Consider the following 18437-nt stretch of genomic DNA (forward strand, 5'->3'; position numbering starts at 1 on the left):
TGGAAGAGGGGGGGGGGGACTAACACTGATCACCCAAGCTTTTGGAGGGGGGGATGGACTACCACTGATCACCAAAGCTTTTGGAGGGGGGGGGGGGGACTAAGCCAAAGCTTTTGGAGGAGGGGGGTGCTAAGAATGTTATAGAAATTAAGGGGGCAAGGTCTTCTTTCCTACAACCCTGGCCCAGTGGTTAGAGGGGTTTTCTAGTGGGGTGCTTAACTGGGTGTGGACTGTATTATGGGAGGACCCCATCTCAAGGGTTTTTAACCCTTGTGGTGCAATGGCAGCCCATTCATAATAATTCTGAGACTATCCATGACCATGGTTCCCACACATACATATAGAAGGATGTATGATCAGGATATCAGGATTCACCTTGAACTCCATAGACCAAATAGGGGGCAGGGCTGGGACAAGTGGTGGGCAGGAGGGGCAGCTGTCCTGGGCGCTGTGGTATTATGTGAGGTGGGAGGCTGCAAAGAGATTCGGGGGAGGAAATTTGTCTTGGTAGGAGAAATTTAGGGGACGGCGGGGATTAAGAATTGTTCTAGGAGTGGAAATTTGAGAGGGGGGTGCTATGAATGTTATAGAAATTAAGGGGGCAAGGGTTTCTTTCCTACAACCCTGGCCCAGTGGTTAGAGGGGTTTTCTAGTGGGGTGCTTATCTGGGTGTGGACTGTATTATGGGAGGACCCCATCTCAAGGGTTTTTAACCCTTGTGGAGCAATGGCAGCCCATTCCTAATAATTCTGAGACTATCCATGACCATGGTTCCCCATGAATACATATAGAAGGATGTATGATCAGGATATCAGGATTCACCTTGAACTCCATAGACCAAATGTACCTATAGGAGTCACATGACCCATAACCCCTCAGTGACCGCACTGATAGCAGTGAAAGGGTTAAAGGAGTCGGGTGGTTTAGGAGTAGAGGAGGGCAGGGTCGGGACAAGCGGTGGGCAGGAGGGGCAGCTGTCCTGAGCACTGTGGTATTATGTGAAATGGGGGGCTGCAGGGAGATTGGGAGGGAGGAAATTTGTCTTGGTAGGAGAGATTTGGGGGACGGCAGGGATTAAGAATTGTTCTAGGAGTAGAAATTTGAGGGGGCAAGGGCTTCTTTCCTACAACCCTGGCCCAGTGGTTAGAGGGGTTTGCAATTGGGGTACTTATCCGGGTATGGACTGTATTATGGGAGGACCCCTTCTCAAGGGTTTTTAACCCTTGTGGTGCAATGGCAGCCCATTCCTAATAATTCTGAGACTATCCATGACCATGGTTCCCCACACATACATATAGAAGGATGTATGATCAGGATATTAGGATTCACCTTGAACTCCATAGACCAAATGTACCTATAGGAGTCACATGACCCATAACCCCTCAGTGACCGCACTGATAGCAGTGAAAGGGTTAAAGGAGTCGGGTGGTTTAGGAGTAGAGGAGGGCAGGGTCGGAACAAGCGGTGGGCAGGAGGGGCAGCTGTCCTGGGCACTGTGGTATTATGTGGGGTGGGGGGCTGCAAGGAGATTAGGGGAGAGGAAATTTGTCTTGGTAGGAGAAATTTGGGGGATGGCAGGGGGTAAGAATTGTTCTAGGAGTGGAAATTTGAGAGGGGGTGCTAGGAGTATTATAGAAATGAAGGGGGCAAGGGCCTCTTTCCTACAACCCTGGCCCAGTGGTTAGAGGGGTTTTCTAGTGGGGTGCTTATCTGGGTGTGGACTGTATTATGGGAGGACCCCTTCTCAAGGGTTTTTAACCCTTGTGGAGCAATGGCAGCCCGTTCATAATAATTCTGGGACTATCCATGACCATGGTTCCCCACACATACATATAGAAGGATGTATGATCAGGATATCAGGATTCACCTTGAACTCCATAGACCAAATGTACCTATAGGAGTCACATGACCCATAACCCCTCAGTGACCGCACTGATAGCAGAGAAAGGGTGAGAGGAGTCGGGTGGTTTAGGAGTAGAGGAGGGCAGGGTCGGGACAAGCGGTGGGCAGGAGGGGCAGCTGTCCTGGGCACTGTGGTATTATGTGAGGTGGGGGGCTGCAAGGAGATTAGGGGAGAGGAAATTTGTCTTGGTAGGAGAAATTTGGGGGATGGCAGGGGGTAAGAATTGTTCTAGGAGTGGAAATTTGAGAGGGGGTGCTATGAATGTTATAGAAATGAAGGGGGCAAGGGCCTCTTTCCTACAAGCCTGGCCCAGCGGTTATAGGGGTTTGCAATTGGGGTGCTTATCCGGGCATGGACTGTATTATGGGAGGACCCCATCTCAAAGGTTTTTAACCCTTGTGGTCCAATGGCAAGGGCCTCTTTCCTACAACCCTGGCCTAGTGGTTAGAGGGGTTTTCAAGTGGAGTGGACTATATTATGGGAGGAACCCATCTCAAAGGTTTTTAACCCTTGTGGTCCAATGGCAAGGGCCTCTTTCCTACAACCCTGGCCTAGTGGTTAGAGGGGTTTTCAAGTGGAGTGGACTATATTATGGGAGGACCCCATCTCAAAGGTTTTTAACCCTTGTGGTCCAATGGCAAGGGCCTCTTTCCTACAACCCTGGCCCAGTGGTTAGAGGGGTTTTCAAGTGGAGTGGACTATATTATGGGAGGACCCCATCTTAAAGGTTTTTAACCCTTGTGGTGCAATGGCAAGGGCCTCTTTCCTATAACCCTGGCCCAGTGGTTAGAGGGGTTTTCAAGTGGAGTGGACTATATTATGGGAGGACCCCATCTTAAAGGTTTTTAACCCTTGTGGTCCAATGGCAAGGGCCTCTTTCCTACAACCCTGGCCCAGTGGTTAGAGGGGTTTTCAAGTGGAGTGGACTATATTATGGGAGGACCCCATCCCTTTTTTTTGCAAAGAAACCAAGCTGGCAGGAAAATGTCAATTACCGGCAATTGAAATGTAGCAGGTTGTATACATCATACAGATGCGTCACTTCATAAGCAGGTTAGGGGCATCCCCCAGGCATGTTAGTTAAATGGCTTTTGCCTTTTTAATGTTTCGCTCCAAGAATGATTAAAATCACTGCTTTCCACCAAACAGAATTTAACAAAAATAATTTTTTGCCTTAGTATAGTACATGTCCCCCATGGCAGCGCCCAGCCCTTCCATCCCCCATGCTATTTCTTTAACAATCTCTTGTCCATAAGCCTTGAAAATGTGGAGGATTGATTGCAATTTTTTGTTCTCTTTGACTTCGGAAATAACTTTCAGAACTTCGGTACAGTTCGGTGAACCTTTACTCAAAAACCGAACCCAGGTATGTTCGGCTCATACGGCTACTAGCAGGCTCACCGGGTGAAAACAAAGGAAAAGAAAACAAGAATACTAATGCAGCTGTCACATCTGAGGCCAGGTAGGCTTTAATGTATTAAACCTTTGTCCTTGGGTTTAGATACACCTATGTTTTTGGTCTTGCGACGGCCGTGGCCACAGATCTCCAATAGATGGCGCTGCGTGTCTGCGCATCCTCCCCGCCGTCGCTCAGCTGTGAAATGTGCGCAGCGGGGAGAGGGGAAAAGAGACATGGGGACGAAATAACAAAAAAAAAAGCTTCTCTGCATGAAAAAAAACGTGATTTCTGCTCACTTACCTTCCTCGCCGCCTCGCCTTCAGACGCAGGTCAGCGCCGGTTATTTCTAGTCAGAGTTGTCAGAGTTCAGAGATCTCAATGAAAAAGGAGACGGGTGCTGCGTGACCGTGGAGCGGACGTTGGATTCCCAAATACCAGGGAGGGATAGATTTCAATGCGGGGAGGAAAAAAAAAACAAATCTCGCTTTTTGGTATCTCAAGAATTTAATTTGCGTCAGTAGGGGGAATGGAAACGCAGTTGCAGAGAGGAGATAAAGTTTGTTTTATATCCGCCATTCGCCAAGGGCGTGCAGATAAGGAACGCCTACGCTTAGAATTCAGCGCACAAGTCAGGACTAAATCCCTTTCCACCATTTGTTGGGGCGTATTGTCTTGCCTGGCAGGGCTGCTGAGACTTGTAGTTTCCGTTTTTGATTGTGAAATAAAATGTGAGTTGCTGCAATGGATGGCAATGAACCCGCTCAATGTGCGGCACCATTTATTGTGAATGCCCCCCCCCCAACACATTGCACAGTAGAGTACTAGGCACAACCAGGCCTTTGTTTCTCAGAGAATAGGTGCAAGAACTCCCCCCTTCGGAATCACTTCTTGTGTCTGCCCCCTGCCTAGTCCTTTGGTTTGACTCCCCTACCCACCTCCCCGTACAGATCCTTACAGAGAATACAGAGCCAATGATCACTTTGTGGTGTTAAGTCATTTGTATGGAATATGGTAATGATAACAAGAAAAGCAGAAAAATAGACCCCCCCGCAGCCAACAGCAATAGACCCTCCAGCTAAATTGGATTCCCCCAGCAACAGTGGACCCTGGCAAAGCGGTATTATGTAAAGTGGGGGGGCTGCAAGGAGATTGGGGGGGGGGGATGTGTCTTGGTAGAAGAAATTTGGGGGATTAAGAATTGTTCTAGGAGGGGAAATTTGAAAGGGGGTGCTAGGAGTGGTGATTTGGGTAGATTTGTGTTGGGAGGGGGGATGGGGAAGATGATTTGTCCTAGGAGGAGGATTTCAAGGGTTGTGTGCTTGGGGAGGTCATATGGTAGAGGGAAGAGGGGATTTGTGCTAGCAGGGGAAATCTTTTGGGTGGGATTTGTGCTAGGAGGGGAAATGGGGGAGTTGTACTGGGGTAGGGGCTTTGGAGTGGGGGGGTTGTGCTCGGAGGGGAAATTTTAGAAATATAGGATTTGCGCTAAAAGGAGTGATTGGGTGGGGGGTAAGATTTCTACTGAAAAGGGGATTTCAGCAGGGGGGGGAATTTAGGTTTAGGGGGTAAGCATGCAGAGTACTGCTCGATTTGTTTGGGGGGAGGGGATATTTGCTGACACATAATAATACATCTTGGGGAGGGGGCGCAGTTTGGCATGTTCGCCCGGGCTCTGGATGACCTTGTCCCGGCACTGGAGGAGGGTATTGGGAAGTTAGAGGGTAAGGAGTGGAGGGGGGTTATGGAGGTTGGGGAGTTAGAAAGAGAGGAGGGGTTATAGGAGTTGGAGGGAGAATTCAGAACAGAGGAGGGCATTGAGGAGCTGGTAGATTAGGACCTAGGCTGGGTTGGCAAGGGGTTAATGTGTCTAATCCCAGTTTGCTGGCTTTTTGGGCTTCAGCCGGCCCACTTATGGTATAAATAGGGGGAAGGCTGAGGACGGAGAGTCTGCTCTGCTGTTGTTGTTCCACCTTAAACCCAAAAAATGGAACGACTGCTATGTTCTATCTCTTCCACCGAGGGTCCCAGGGTACTACCAGGAATGTCACCTATAGAAGGTATACTTGGGCTGCCAGTCAGTATAGTTGCCAACTGCCTGTAACTTTATGGACTGTCCATAAATTCTAGCCACTGTTCGTAAATGTCAGTTTACTGTCGGCAGCCGTCTGTGATGAAAAGGTTTTAGGTTGACTTACCAACTGTGCATGTGTGAAGCTGGATTGGGCAAGCTCGGCTGGGCTTGGGTGGGTTGGGGTGGGTAGAGGAGCGCGGTGATATTATGGCGCTGTGTGGTGCCTTTTTTTTGAATATGCAACTGCCAGGACTCAGGAGGACTGCATGGTGAGATGGTTAGAGGCTGCGGAAATGGTACAGAAGATGGTTAGAGGCTGAGGACATGGTACAAGAGGTGTTTAGAGGCTGAGGACATGGTACAGGAGGTGGTTAGAGGCTGAGGACATGGTACAGGAGGTAGTTAGAGGGTGAGAACATGGTACATGAGATGGTTAGAGGCTGAGGACATGGTACAGGAGATGGTTAGTGGCTGTGGACATGGTACAGGAGGTGGTTAGAGGCTGAGGACATGGTACAGGAGGTGGTTAGTGGCTGCGGACATGGTACAGGAGATGGTTAGTGGCTGCGGACATGGTACAGGAGGTGGTTAGAGGCTGAGTACATGGTACAGGAGATGGTTAGTAGCTGCGGACATGGTACAGGAGATGGTTAGTGGCTGTGTACATGGTACAGGAGATGGTTAGTGGCTGCGGACATGGTACAGGAGGTGGTTAGAGGCTGAGTACATGGTACAGGAGATGGTTAGTGGCTGCGGACATGGTACAGGAGATGGTTAGTGGCTGAGGACATGGTACAGGAGGTGGTTAGAGGCTGAGGACATGGTACAGGAGATTGTTAGAGGCTGAGCACATGGTACAGGAGGTGGTTAGTGGCTGAGGACATGGTACAAGAGGTGGTTAAAGGCTGAGGACATGGTACAGGAGGTGATTAGAGGCTGAGGACATGGTACAGGAGGTAGTTAGAGGGTGAGAACATGGTACATGAGATGGTTAGAGGCTGAGGACATGGTACAGGAGATGGTTAGTGGCTGTGGACATGGTACAGGAGGTGGTTAGAGGCTGAGGACATGGTACAGGAGGTGGTTAGTGGCTGCGGACATGGTACAGGAGATGGTTAGTGGCTGCGGACATGGTACAGGAGGTGGTTAGAGGCTGAGTACATGGTACAGGAGATGGTTAGTAGCTGCGGACATGGTACAGGAGATGGTTAGTGGCTGTGTACATGGTACAGGAGATGGTTAGTGGCTGCGGACATGGTACAGGAGGTGGTTAGAGGCTGAGTACATGGTACAGGAGATGGTTGGTGGCTGCGGACATGGTACAGGAGATGGTTAGTGGCTGAGGACATGGTACAGGAGGTGGTTAGAGGCTGAGGACATGGTACAGGAGATTGTTAGAGGCTGAGCACATGGTACAGGAGGTGGTTAGTGGCTGAGGACATGGTACAAGAGGTGGTTAAAGGCTGAGGACATGGTACAGGAGGTGGTTAGTGGCTGAGTACATGGTACAGGAGATGGTTAGAGGCTGAGGACATGGTACAGGAGGTGGTTAGAGGCTGAGGACATGGTACAGAAGATGGTTAGTGGCTGAGGACATGGTAGAGATGATGGTTAAGAAGGGATTTTAGGAGTTGGAGTAGCTAGGACTGGAGGGGAAAATAGGAGTTGGGAATTTGGCATTGGATGGAAGGGGCTAGGAGTGGAGAAGGGATTATATGAATGGAGGGGTTAGGAGTGAAGTGGCATTCTGACCGCCATTATAAGCTGGGGCATTCTCATCCCTGACCCCCGAAATAAAGTGAATGTTTACCACTGACCCTCCATGAAATGTTCTTAGAAGGTGTTCCTCTAGACTTCCTGTGAAGAAATGAAGGTTGGGAAAGGCCAGGACAGGCCATGTAAGTTATGATGATACCCACCTTTCGTTGTGCCCAACAATTATGGCAAAATCCCATCGCTGTGTGGGGTGTCCTTTTTTTTTTTTTTTTTGGCCAACAGATAAGTGCCCCTGCCATGAAAGGGCCAGTTGACACATTTGCTCCAAGACCAAACGTTCCCGGCCTTCCATGGTCAGTATTGGGTCGTCTACATTTTAGCCCTTTCTTTTCTCCTGTTGGATTCTGTCTTCCAACCTAGAAAGGGAGCGAGTGAAGAGATCGATGGACTATTTTTCCATGTAGCTGTAGAATTTATCGCTGCATTCTGTCCGACAAGCCCGGAAACATCAATAAGCGAAGCCGCCTTTCTCTGTCCTGCAATGGCGCCGAGCAGAAAGGAGATTCAGTGTCAGCAGCAGCGATTGTCTTTGAATCCGGCGTCTTATTATAGACTGCTACTTGAAATTCCCAGCGGCGGCGGCGGCACGGTCCCGGGAAACATGTAATTACTTTCCAGCTGGTTTAATCTGATCTTACTCGATGTTTCCAGTCAACTCGTTACCGGGTCACCAACGATGGGTTTGTAGGACTTGTACGAACAGGCGTCTGTCATGGACACACGGAACGAAAATTGGGTCCTACTTAAAGGAAAAATGTAGGGTAGTGAATGAACGGGTGAACGTGGGTGGGAGCTTGGCCGGTGAATGTGTGCTACAAGTGTAGCAAATTATGCCGTAATTAAAAAAACATTGAATGGTCTACAAATTGATTTTTGGGAAATTTACAATTATGCCCCTTTAAGATCTTGTTGTAATGGGTAGCTTAACCCTAGGTTCACATCTGTGCGGGTGGTGCCGCTGCGGATCCGCACGAAAATCCGTGCAGACGCACCACCTGCACAGAGGAATCCACCTGTAAAACCATTCCTTTTTTGGGGGTCGTCTCATTGTTGCCCATCTAGTGCACCTGTTCATTTCATTACCACCAAAGCAGCTGAAACTGATGGACAACCCCCTCTGCGACTTACCTGCCCAGATCCATATCCCAGGAGGTTCATTGACCTGATACTAGACTCGGATTACAAAGTCTTCCTTTCATTTTTTTGAGCAGTATACCCACATGAAAGAAAAATATATTTTAAATATGTTTTTAAAAATACATTCTCCATATATTCTTCCCAAATATATTGACATATATTTCAAATTCTACAATTTTGGCCGAATTCAATATATTTCAAAAATATATTTCAATATATTATTAAAAATATATCTGTAACACACGCTGCAATCTATATCAAAGTGTCGTCTGGAATGCATTTACAAGTATATTTAAAAAAATATATGTTTAAATGCATTTTTTTTTAGATATTCAAAAATATCTGGAAAATATATTTTGAAAAATATATTTTTAAATATATGACTTTGGAAAATATATTTGAATTTACACTTTCGGAATACATGTTCAAATATATTCGCGCAGGCCGATATATTGTACATATATGTCGCATGTATAATTTTTTTTTTTTTACTAAATATATTGAAAATATATTTCTCTTGCATATTGGTATATACAGCATGTGTGTGTGTGTGTGTGTATATATATATATATAACATTTATGCCCAAGCTGTTGTGTGATGTCTCGCCCAGATTTAGCTGCATACAGCTTTAGATAGATGATGAGATATTCAGTGAGAATCTCTCTGTTGCTTTTCTTGGAAACCTAAAGAAATCGGTGTGGTTCAGCTAAATGGAGACGTGCCAACAAAAATCCTTACATTTGTTTCTTGAGTAGTAATAAAGTGCAAGGCAAGTAGAAGCCAAAATCAATGAAGAAAAAAAAAAACAAAAAACAAAAAAAAAAAAAATATATATATATATATATATATATATATAATTTATAAAATTTTTGTTTTAAATTGTATTTATTATTATTTTATTCATTGCTTTTGGCTTCTACTTGCCTTGCACTTTATTACTACTCAAGAAACAAATGTAACATATATATATATTTAAAAAAAAAATAAAAATAAATATATATATATATATATATATATATATATATACATAAAAAAATAAAATAAATATATATATATATATTTTATTAAAAAACATTTTTAAATTATTATTTATTTATTAATATTTTATTCACTGCCTTTGGCTTCTACTTGCCTTGCACTTTATTACTACTCAAGAAACAAATGTAATATACATATACTGTATATATACAGTTGCAAGAAAAAGTATGTGAACCCCTTGGGATTACGTGGAGTTTTGCATGAATTGGGCATAAAATGTGCTCTGAACGTCATCTAAGTCACAACAATAGAAGAACACAGTCTGCTGAACATAATACTACACAAACATTAGATGTTGCCATGGTTTAATTGCACATAACATGTAAACATTCACAGTGCAGGGAGGAAAAGGTATGTGAACCTTTGGACTTAATAACTGGTTGACCCTCCTTTGGCAGCAATAACCTCAACCAAACGTTTCCTGTAGTTGCAGATCAGACCTGCACAACGATCTGGAGTCATTTTGGACCACTCCTCTTCACAAAACTGTTTCAGTGTAGCAATATTCTTGGGATGTCTGGTGTGAATCGCTCTCTTAAGGTCATGCCACAGCATTTCAATTGGGTTGAGGTCAGGACTCTGACTGGGCCACTCCAGAAGGCGTATTCTGTGCTGTTGCAGCCATTGTTTTGTTGAATGACTTGTATGCTTTGGGTCATTGTCCTGTTGCATCACCCATCCTCTGCGGAGCTTCAGTTGGCGGACAGATGGTCGTACGTTTTCCTGCAAAATGTCTTGATAAACTCTGGAATTCATTTTCCCATCAATGACAACAATCCGTCCAGGCCCTGAGGCAGCAAAGCAGCCCCAAACCATGATGCTCCCTCCGCCATGTTTCACAGTGGGGATGAGGTTTTGATGTTGGTGTGCTGTGTCTTTTTTTCTCCACACATAGTGTTGTGTGTTCTTCCCAAACAACTCAATCTTGGGTTCATCTGTCCACAGTATATTTAGCCAGTAGTGCTGTGGAACATCCAGGTGCTCTTTTGCAAACTTCAAACGTGCTGCAATATTCTTTTTGGACAGCAATGGCTTCCTCCGTGGTGTCCTCCCATGTACTCCATTCTTGTTTAATGTTTTCCTTATTGTAGATGTGTCAACAAAAATGTTAGCATGTGCCAGAGATTTCTGTAGGTCTTTAGCTGACACTCTGGGATTCTTCTTTACCTCATGCAGCATTCTGCGCTGTGCTCTTGCAGTCATTTTTACAGGACGACCACGCCTAGGGAGAGTAGCAACAGTGCTAAACTTTCTCCATTTGTAGACAGTCTGTCTTACCGTGGACACATGAACATCAAGGCTCAAGGAGATACTTTTGTAACCCTTTCCAGCTTCATGCAAGTCAACAATTCTTGATCGTAGGTCTTCTGGGAGCTCTTTTCTGCGAGGCATGGTTCACATCAGACAGTGCTTTTTGAAACCAGTAAACCCAAAACAGGTGTGTGTTTTTTAAGGGCAGGACAGCTGTCAGCAACACATCCAATATCATCACACTGATTGGAGTCAAGGTTGGCTCACTCCTGGCTCCAATTAGCTCTGGGAGAAGTCATTAAGCTAGGGCCTCACATACTTTTTCCTCCCTGCACTGTGAATGTTTACATGTTATGTGCAATTAAACCATGGCAACATCTAATGTTTGTGTAGTATTATGTTCAGCAGACTGTGTTCTTCTATTGTTGTGACTTAGATGACGTTCAGAGCACATTTTATGTCCAATTCATGCAAAACTCCACGTAATCCCAAGGGGTTCACATACTTTTTCTTGCAACTGTATATATATATATATATATAAAAAAAAAAATATATATATATATATATAAAGAAATTCAAACCTCGTGGCTCTTGTGCACCCCCCATTCTGTGCACCCCCCACTCTTCTGCTGCCATTGTCTTAGCCTATGATGATGGCTGACTGTGGGGGCGAGCTGACTCAAAGCTCTCTGTGTGAAGTAATGGATGTACTGCTGGTCCAGGAACATGTTATCACCCCCCCCCTAGAAAAGTCTACCATGCCCTGATCAACACCCTTTAACAAAAAATGCTTGAAGGTACACGCCAATCAAAAGATGAACCTTTGGAAAGCACACAGTGCAGTCTATCTGCTCAGTGCCACAGAGGCTTATGTTCAGAAAAAAAAAATTGCGCTCAGTGAAAGTGTGTATGCATTCCTTCTGTGCAAATTCGGCAAAAAAAGAATGTCTTTGGGCTATTTCCTGTGCTGTTTGAATGTTTATTTTCATTGATTTGAAACAGAAAATACCACATTTGGCCACTAGATGGTGCTAAGTGTCATAGGGAATTTCTGTGATACTTAGCACCATCTAGTGGACAAATGCGGTATGTTTCTTTGAAGTCAATGAAAACCAGGAAATAGCCCCATTTGCACAGAAGGAAGGTAAGGGCACTTTAAGGGCCGACTCACACTCCATGCGTTTCAGTTGCTTTGTGTCTGCATCCAAAACGCACAGAAAGTAGGTGATATGGGTGTCAGTGTCATAGTTTACATCAGTGCTTGCGGTTCCAGTGCGTTTCAGATGCAGTAAAAAAAAGTAGAACAGGCTGCATTTTGTCTGCACAGAACTGCACTGGAACGTGATAAAACGCATCAAAAACACACCGGAACGCACAAAAAACGCAGTAGAGCGCATATGTCTCTAAGGGCCAGTTCACACTCCATGCGTCTCAGTTGCGTTTTTTCTGCATCCAAAACGCACAGAAAGTTGGTGATATGGGTGTCAGTGTCATAGTTCACATCAGTGCTTGCAGTTCCAGTTGCAGAAAAAAGTAGAACCGGCTGCATTTTTCCTGCTCAAAACTGTATTGGAATGCAGTAAAATGCATCACAAACGCACGGGAACGCACCACAAATGCACTGGAATGCATGTTACCCTATTTAAATTGAAGAAAAAGAGAGGGGGGGAATAACTGGAACACATCAAAAATTCACTGGAATGTACCAAAATGCATCAAAAATGCGTATGCAGAAATGCATCTGGCACACATCCGAACTAAGGGCCGGGTGCAGAAAAAAAAGTAGAACAGGCGGCATTTTTACTGCACAAAGCTGTACTGGAACGCGGTAAAACACATCAAAAACACACCGGAACGCACCAAAATGCATTAAAAAAATACACTGGACCGCACGTCCCTATTTAAATTGAAGACAAAGGGGGGGGGGGGGGGAATAACTGGACAAAAATGCACATAACTGGAGCAAAAATGCACCACAACCTGTCAAAAAACGCGTAAAAAACGCGTATGCAGAAATGCAGCTGGAACACATCTGAACTAAGGGTCGGTTCACACTATAGAAACGCAGTCCAGATGTGTTCCGGATGCGTTTTTGCACGCACATATTTTTACACGTTTTTTGGCAGGTTCCGGTACATTTTTTATGCTTTTTTTTTATGCGTTTGCTGCGTTTTTATGCATTCCAGTTAATTTTTTTCCCTCTCTTTCTTCAATTTAAATAGGGACATGTGCATTCCGGTGCGTTTTTGCCGCTTTCCGGTATGTTTTTGATGCATTTTACCGTGTTCCAGGCAGGGGCGGACTGACAACTCATGGAGCCCCTGTGTGATTGCCCACACTAAAAAAAAAAACTATAAAAGGTACCAGGGGCATTTCATGGGGCCCCCTACTGACCCCAGGCCCTCGGGCAGTACCTGAGTGCTCGAATGGTCAGTCCGCCCCTGGTTCCAGTACAGTTCTGTAGTGTAGCATTTTTCAGCCTCTTTGAGCGTGATTTTTTTGTGTATATTTTACTGCCCATTTTTGTGCATTTTTGCTCGTTTTTGATACAGTGTTTTTAGCTCTTTATTGGAGTTTTGGCATTTTATTTATAAGCCAATAGAGAAAAATATAATTTATTGCATCCTTTCTTGCTAGATTTTTCTCTTTTTTTAGTTATTCCATCAGCTTTTAGTTGTTTTTATTATTATTATTATTATTATTGTTAATAATTTATTATTTAGTTTTTTGTTGGGGTAAGGGGTCAGAGTTAAGGTTAGGTTGGGGTTAGGATTAGTGGTTAAGGTTTGGGTTGGGGTTAGTATTTTATTTATTTCTTATTATTTATTTATTTTTTGTTAGGGTGACAATAATAATAATAACAATAATAATAAAAAATGAATAAATAAATGTAAAATAAATACATAAAAATAAATACTTGTAATAATAAATGAATAATAATGAACCCATAGCCAGAACCCCTAAAACCTAGAAACGTAATACAGTAATAATTTGTGTTATTATTATTATTATATTTTTCTGTTCAGCAGAACTCCTTGACTCCCAATGACCTTACAGCACCCCTTGACTCCCAGTGTCTTCACCGCACCACTTGACTCCCAGTGACCTCAAAGCACCCCTTGATTCCCAGTGACTTCACAGCACCCCTTGACTCCCAGTGACTTCACAGCACCCCTTGACTCCCAGTGACTTCACAGCACCCCTTGACTCCCAGTGACTCCCAGGGACCTCACAGCACCCTTTGACTCCCAGTGACCTTATAGCACCCCTTGACTCCCAGTGACTTCACAGAACCCCTTGACTCCCAGTGACTTCACAGCACTCCTTGACTCCCAGTGACCTCATAGCACCCCTTGACTCCCAGTGACTTCACAGCACCTCTTGACTCCCAGTGACTTCACAGCACTCCTTGACTCCCAGTGACTACACAGCACTCCTTGACTCCCAGGGACCTCACAGCACCCCTTGACTCCCAGTGACCTCACAGCACCCCTTGACTCCCAGTGACTACACAGCACCTCTTGACTCCCAGTGATTTCACAGCAGCCCTTGACTCCCAGTGACCTCATAGCACCCCTTGACTCCCAGTGACTTCACAGCACCCCTTGACTCCCAGTGACCTCATAGCACCCCTTGACTCCCAGTGACTTCACAGCACCCCTTGACTCCCAGTGACCTCACAGAACCCCTTGACTCCCAGTGACTTCACAGAACCCCTTGACTCCCAGGGACCTCACAGCACCCCTTGACTCCCAGTGACTTCACAGCACCTCTTGACTCCCAGTGATTTCACAGCACCCCTTGACTCCTAGTGATTTCACAGCACCCCTTGACTCCCAGTGACCTCACAGAACCCCTTGACTCCCAGTGACCTCACAGCACCCCTTAACTCTCAGTAACCACAAAGCACCCCTTGACTCCCAGTCAGGGGTGGACTGACCATTCGAACACTCAGGCACTGCCCGAGGGCCTGGGGTCAGTAGGGGGCCCCATGAGATACCCCTGGTACCTTTCATAGGCTGTTCTTGGGAGTGGTTTGAGTGTGGGCGAGGACACAGGAGCCCCATGAACCCCTATTGTCCGGGGGCCCCCTGAGTTGTCAGCCCGCCCCTGCTCCCAGTGACCTCACAGCACTCCTTGACTCCCAGTGACCTCACAGCACCCCTTGACTCCCAGTGACTTCACAGCCCCCTCAACTCCCAGTGACCTCACAGCACTCCTTGACTCCCAGTGACCTCACAGCACTCCTTGACTCCCAGTGACCTCACAGCACCCCTTGACTCCCAGTGACTTCACAGCCCCCTCAACTCCCAGTGACCTCACAGCACTCCTTGACTCCCAGTGACCTCACAGCACTCCTTGACTCCCAGTGACCTCACAGCACTCCTTGACTCCCAGTGACCTCACAGCACTCCTTGACTCCCAGTGACCTCACAGCACTCCTTGACTCCCAGTGACCTCATAGCACCCCTTGACTCCCAGTGACTTCACAGCACCCCTTGACTCCTAGTGACCTCACAGAACCCCTTGACTCCCAGTGACTTCACAGAACCCCTTGACTCCCAGGGACCTCACAGCACCCCTTGACTCCCAGTGACTTCACAGCACCTCTTGACTCCCAGTGATTTCACAGCACCCCTCGACTCCCAGTGACCTCACAGCACCCCTTGACTCCCAGTGACCTCACAGCACCCCTAGACTATGTAGTGCTAACCTATAATTTCATTACATGAAGGGATAATTGCAAAGCTCCTACAATGGAGATGTTTCACATGAGACCCCCCAACCCCCCCTCTAATGGTGGTACTTGTACCCGACATCAGTGCAATCCTATGGCCACTACGAGGACCGGCATCTTCCGGCAGAACAGAATCTTCCTTCCATGTCATTGAGATGTCACTTGTAACCGCCGCTTATCTTTATTACCCGTAACGGATTGGCTTAGCGAGCGTGCGGGGGGATTATTGTGCGGGAAATTGGTAAATTGCTACCTTCAGTCTCTCCCGTCAAGAAGCCGACTATTTGGAACATGTTTACAGCACTTTATTTGAATCTGAATGTAAATGAAAAAATGGAGTCTGAGAGCTGGAATTATACGCCTAGAAAGGAGCGCCAGCAGGTGGAAGCCGGAGGATGCAGTGAGAGAAGAACCGACTACTGCTCTCTGGGTAAGTGCAGTGCTTAAAGGAGAGCTCCGCTGTTATCCCTACAACAATAATCCCTTCTAACAAAGACCATGGAACTCACCCTGACCAGGGCCGTGGATAAGGGGGTACCACCAGTACTCCTGTATGGGGCCCAGGCCAGCAGGGAGGACCAGGCAGTTGGGTGAATTGGAAGTGGGCAGGGAGGGTGATCAGGGTGGGGGGGCAGTTACTGGAACCGATCCCCTGTATGGCTCTGCAGCAGCTGAAAGCTGGCTTCTTCTCCTCTCCCTCCTGCCATCTTTCAGCTGCTGCAGAGCCATACAGGGGATCGGTTCCAGTAATCCCCCCCACCAAGCTGCACCCATCACCAGGGGCGGACTGACCATTTGGAAACTCGGGCACTGCCCAAGGGCCCGGGGTCAGTAGGGGGCCCCATGAGATGCCCCTGGTACCTTTTTCATAGGCATTTTTGAGTTTGGGCAAGGATACAGGGGCCCCATGATCCCCTATTGCTGGGGGCCCCATGAGTTGTTAGTCCGCCCCTGCCCATCACACTCCCTGTGCACCATGCATTTACCCCTACTGCCCACCCCCGCAGTTCTGACGGCTTCCCTACCAGGGTTGGATTGACCATTCAGGCACTCGGGCCCTGCCCGAGGGCCCGGGGTCAGTAGTGGACCCCATGAGATGCCCCTGGTACCTTTCATAGACTTTTTTGGGTGTGGTTTGAGTATGGGTGAGGACACAGGGGCCCCATGATCCCCTATTGCCCTGGGGCCCCATGAGTTGTCAGCCCACCCCTGTTCCTTACTCAACTTCCTCCCGGCAGCTGCAAGCACACAATAGGTGCTTTCAGGAGTGGGGGAAGGGTCCAGTAAATATGTCACATTTACCAGCCTCTTCCTTTCCTGAATGAACATAAGAAGTGATCAGTACCGATCCCTCACTGTGCTCATTCATAACTAAAGCATAGTAAACTGTGTGTGTGTGTGTGTGTGTGTGGGGGGGGTCTGTCAGGATGGCTGTATGGGGCCCCGTGGCTTCTAACATCAGCCTTGCCCCTGACAATAATTTCAACAGCTTTTTCCTCCAGAAGGTTGGAGCCATCTTTGTTCAGGCATCATTCAGGGTCACCTTCTACTTCCTGGACTGAGATGCTGGTTCATAGATGACATGGTCATTTCAATTCTGGTGACTGTGGAGTTCTTGACTGTGTTTACAAATGTCTGACACAGATCAGCCCCTGTCGCAACCTCTCACTTTGTGACTTGCTGCAAAGTTACAATGTACAGTGTGATCACTGGGGAACACGCGATTGGTGAAATCTTTCCTACCTTCCTATTGAACTAGAAGGGAATCAGGAAGGAATTTTTCCCCTGCAGGAGCAAATTGGATTGTGCTTTGCTGGGTTTTTTGCCTTCCTCTGGATCAACTGTGGGTGGAGGATTAGTACTTTTTTTTTTTCTGTGGTTGAACTGGATGGACTTTTGTCTTTTTTCAGCCAGACTAACTATATAACTATGACTTGTGTCTTTTTTTTTCAACCTGTGTATTGCCCACAGCAGACTGATGATATCATCTCAGCTTAGGCAAAGCCACTGGACTGGAGCTTAAAGCGGTATGAAACCCCAAATAAAAATGTAATACAACTTAGCAATCATTAGATGCGGTGGCTGCATTAGTTTTCTTTATTAGGCTTTACCTCCCTGTGTTTTAACCTGGTGATCCAGCCAGTATTAGAGTGCCCCCATTCTGGATAAAGGAGCACAGGGGGCACAAAAGAGAGCAGCATTGTCAGTCTGCGGGGGGGGGGGAGGGTAATGTTAGATGGACTAACAGATTTAGATACACTAACAAATTTAAAACAAGAAAATCACATCAGTGCTCAAATCAGGATGCTCCACACAATTCTATGGTATGTGCCATTAGTTCAGGTGCAGCCCTCCACAGATCGGGGGAGGGGGGGGGGGGGGACCTTCAAACAGCTAAAAAAACACACAGGAGGAAGCACACTCCTCGCGCATTACCGGAATAAGAATTATTCTTAACCACTTCCAGTCCGGACACTTTCCCCCCCTTCCAGTCCGGACACTTTCACCCCCTTCCAGTCCGGACACTTTCCCCCCTTCCAGTCCGGACACTTTCACCCCCTTCCAGTCCGAACACTTTCCCCCCCTTCCAGTCCGGACACTTTCACCCCCCTTCCAGTCCGGACACTTTCCCCCCCTTCCAGTCCGGACACTTTCACCCCCTTCCAGTCCGGACACTTCCCCCCCCTTCCAGTCCGGACACTTTCCCCCCCTTCCAGTCCGGACACTTTCACCCCCTTCCAATCCGGACGCTTTCACCCCCTTCCAGTCCGGACACTTTCTTCCCCTTCCAGTCCAGACACTTTCACCCCCTTCCAGTCCGAACACTTTCCCCCCCCTTCCAGTCCGGACACTTTCACCCCCTTCCAGTCCGAACACTTTCCCCCCTTCCAGTCCGGACACTTTCCCCCCCTTCCAGTCCGGACACTTTCACCCCCTTCCAGTCTGGACACTTTCCTCCCCTTCCAGTCCGGACACTTTCCCCCCTTCCAGTCCGGCACTTCCCCCCCTTCCAGTCTGGACACTTTCCCCCCCTTCCAGTCCGGACACTTTCCCCCCCTTCCAGTCCAGACACTTTCACCCCCTTCCAGTCCGGGCACTTTCCCCCCCTTCCAGTCCGGACAC

Source organism: Staurois parvus, unplaced genomic scaffold (genome assembly GCF_062004578.1).
Source record: "Staurois parvus isolate SC_StPar_1 unplaced genomic scaffold, SC_StPar_1.0 ptg001174l, whole genome shotgun sequence".
In the NCBI taxonomy this organism is placed as follows: Eukaryota; Metazoa; Chordata; class Amphibia; order Anura; family Ranidae; genus Staurois; species Staurois parvus.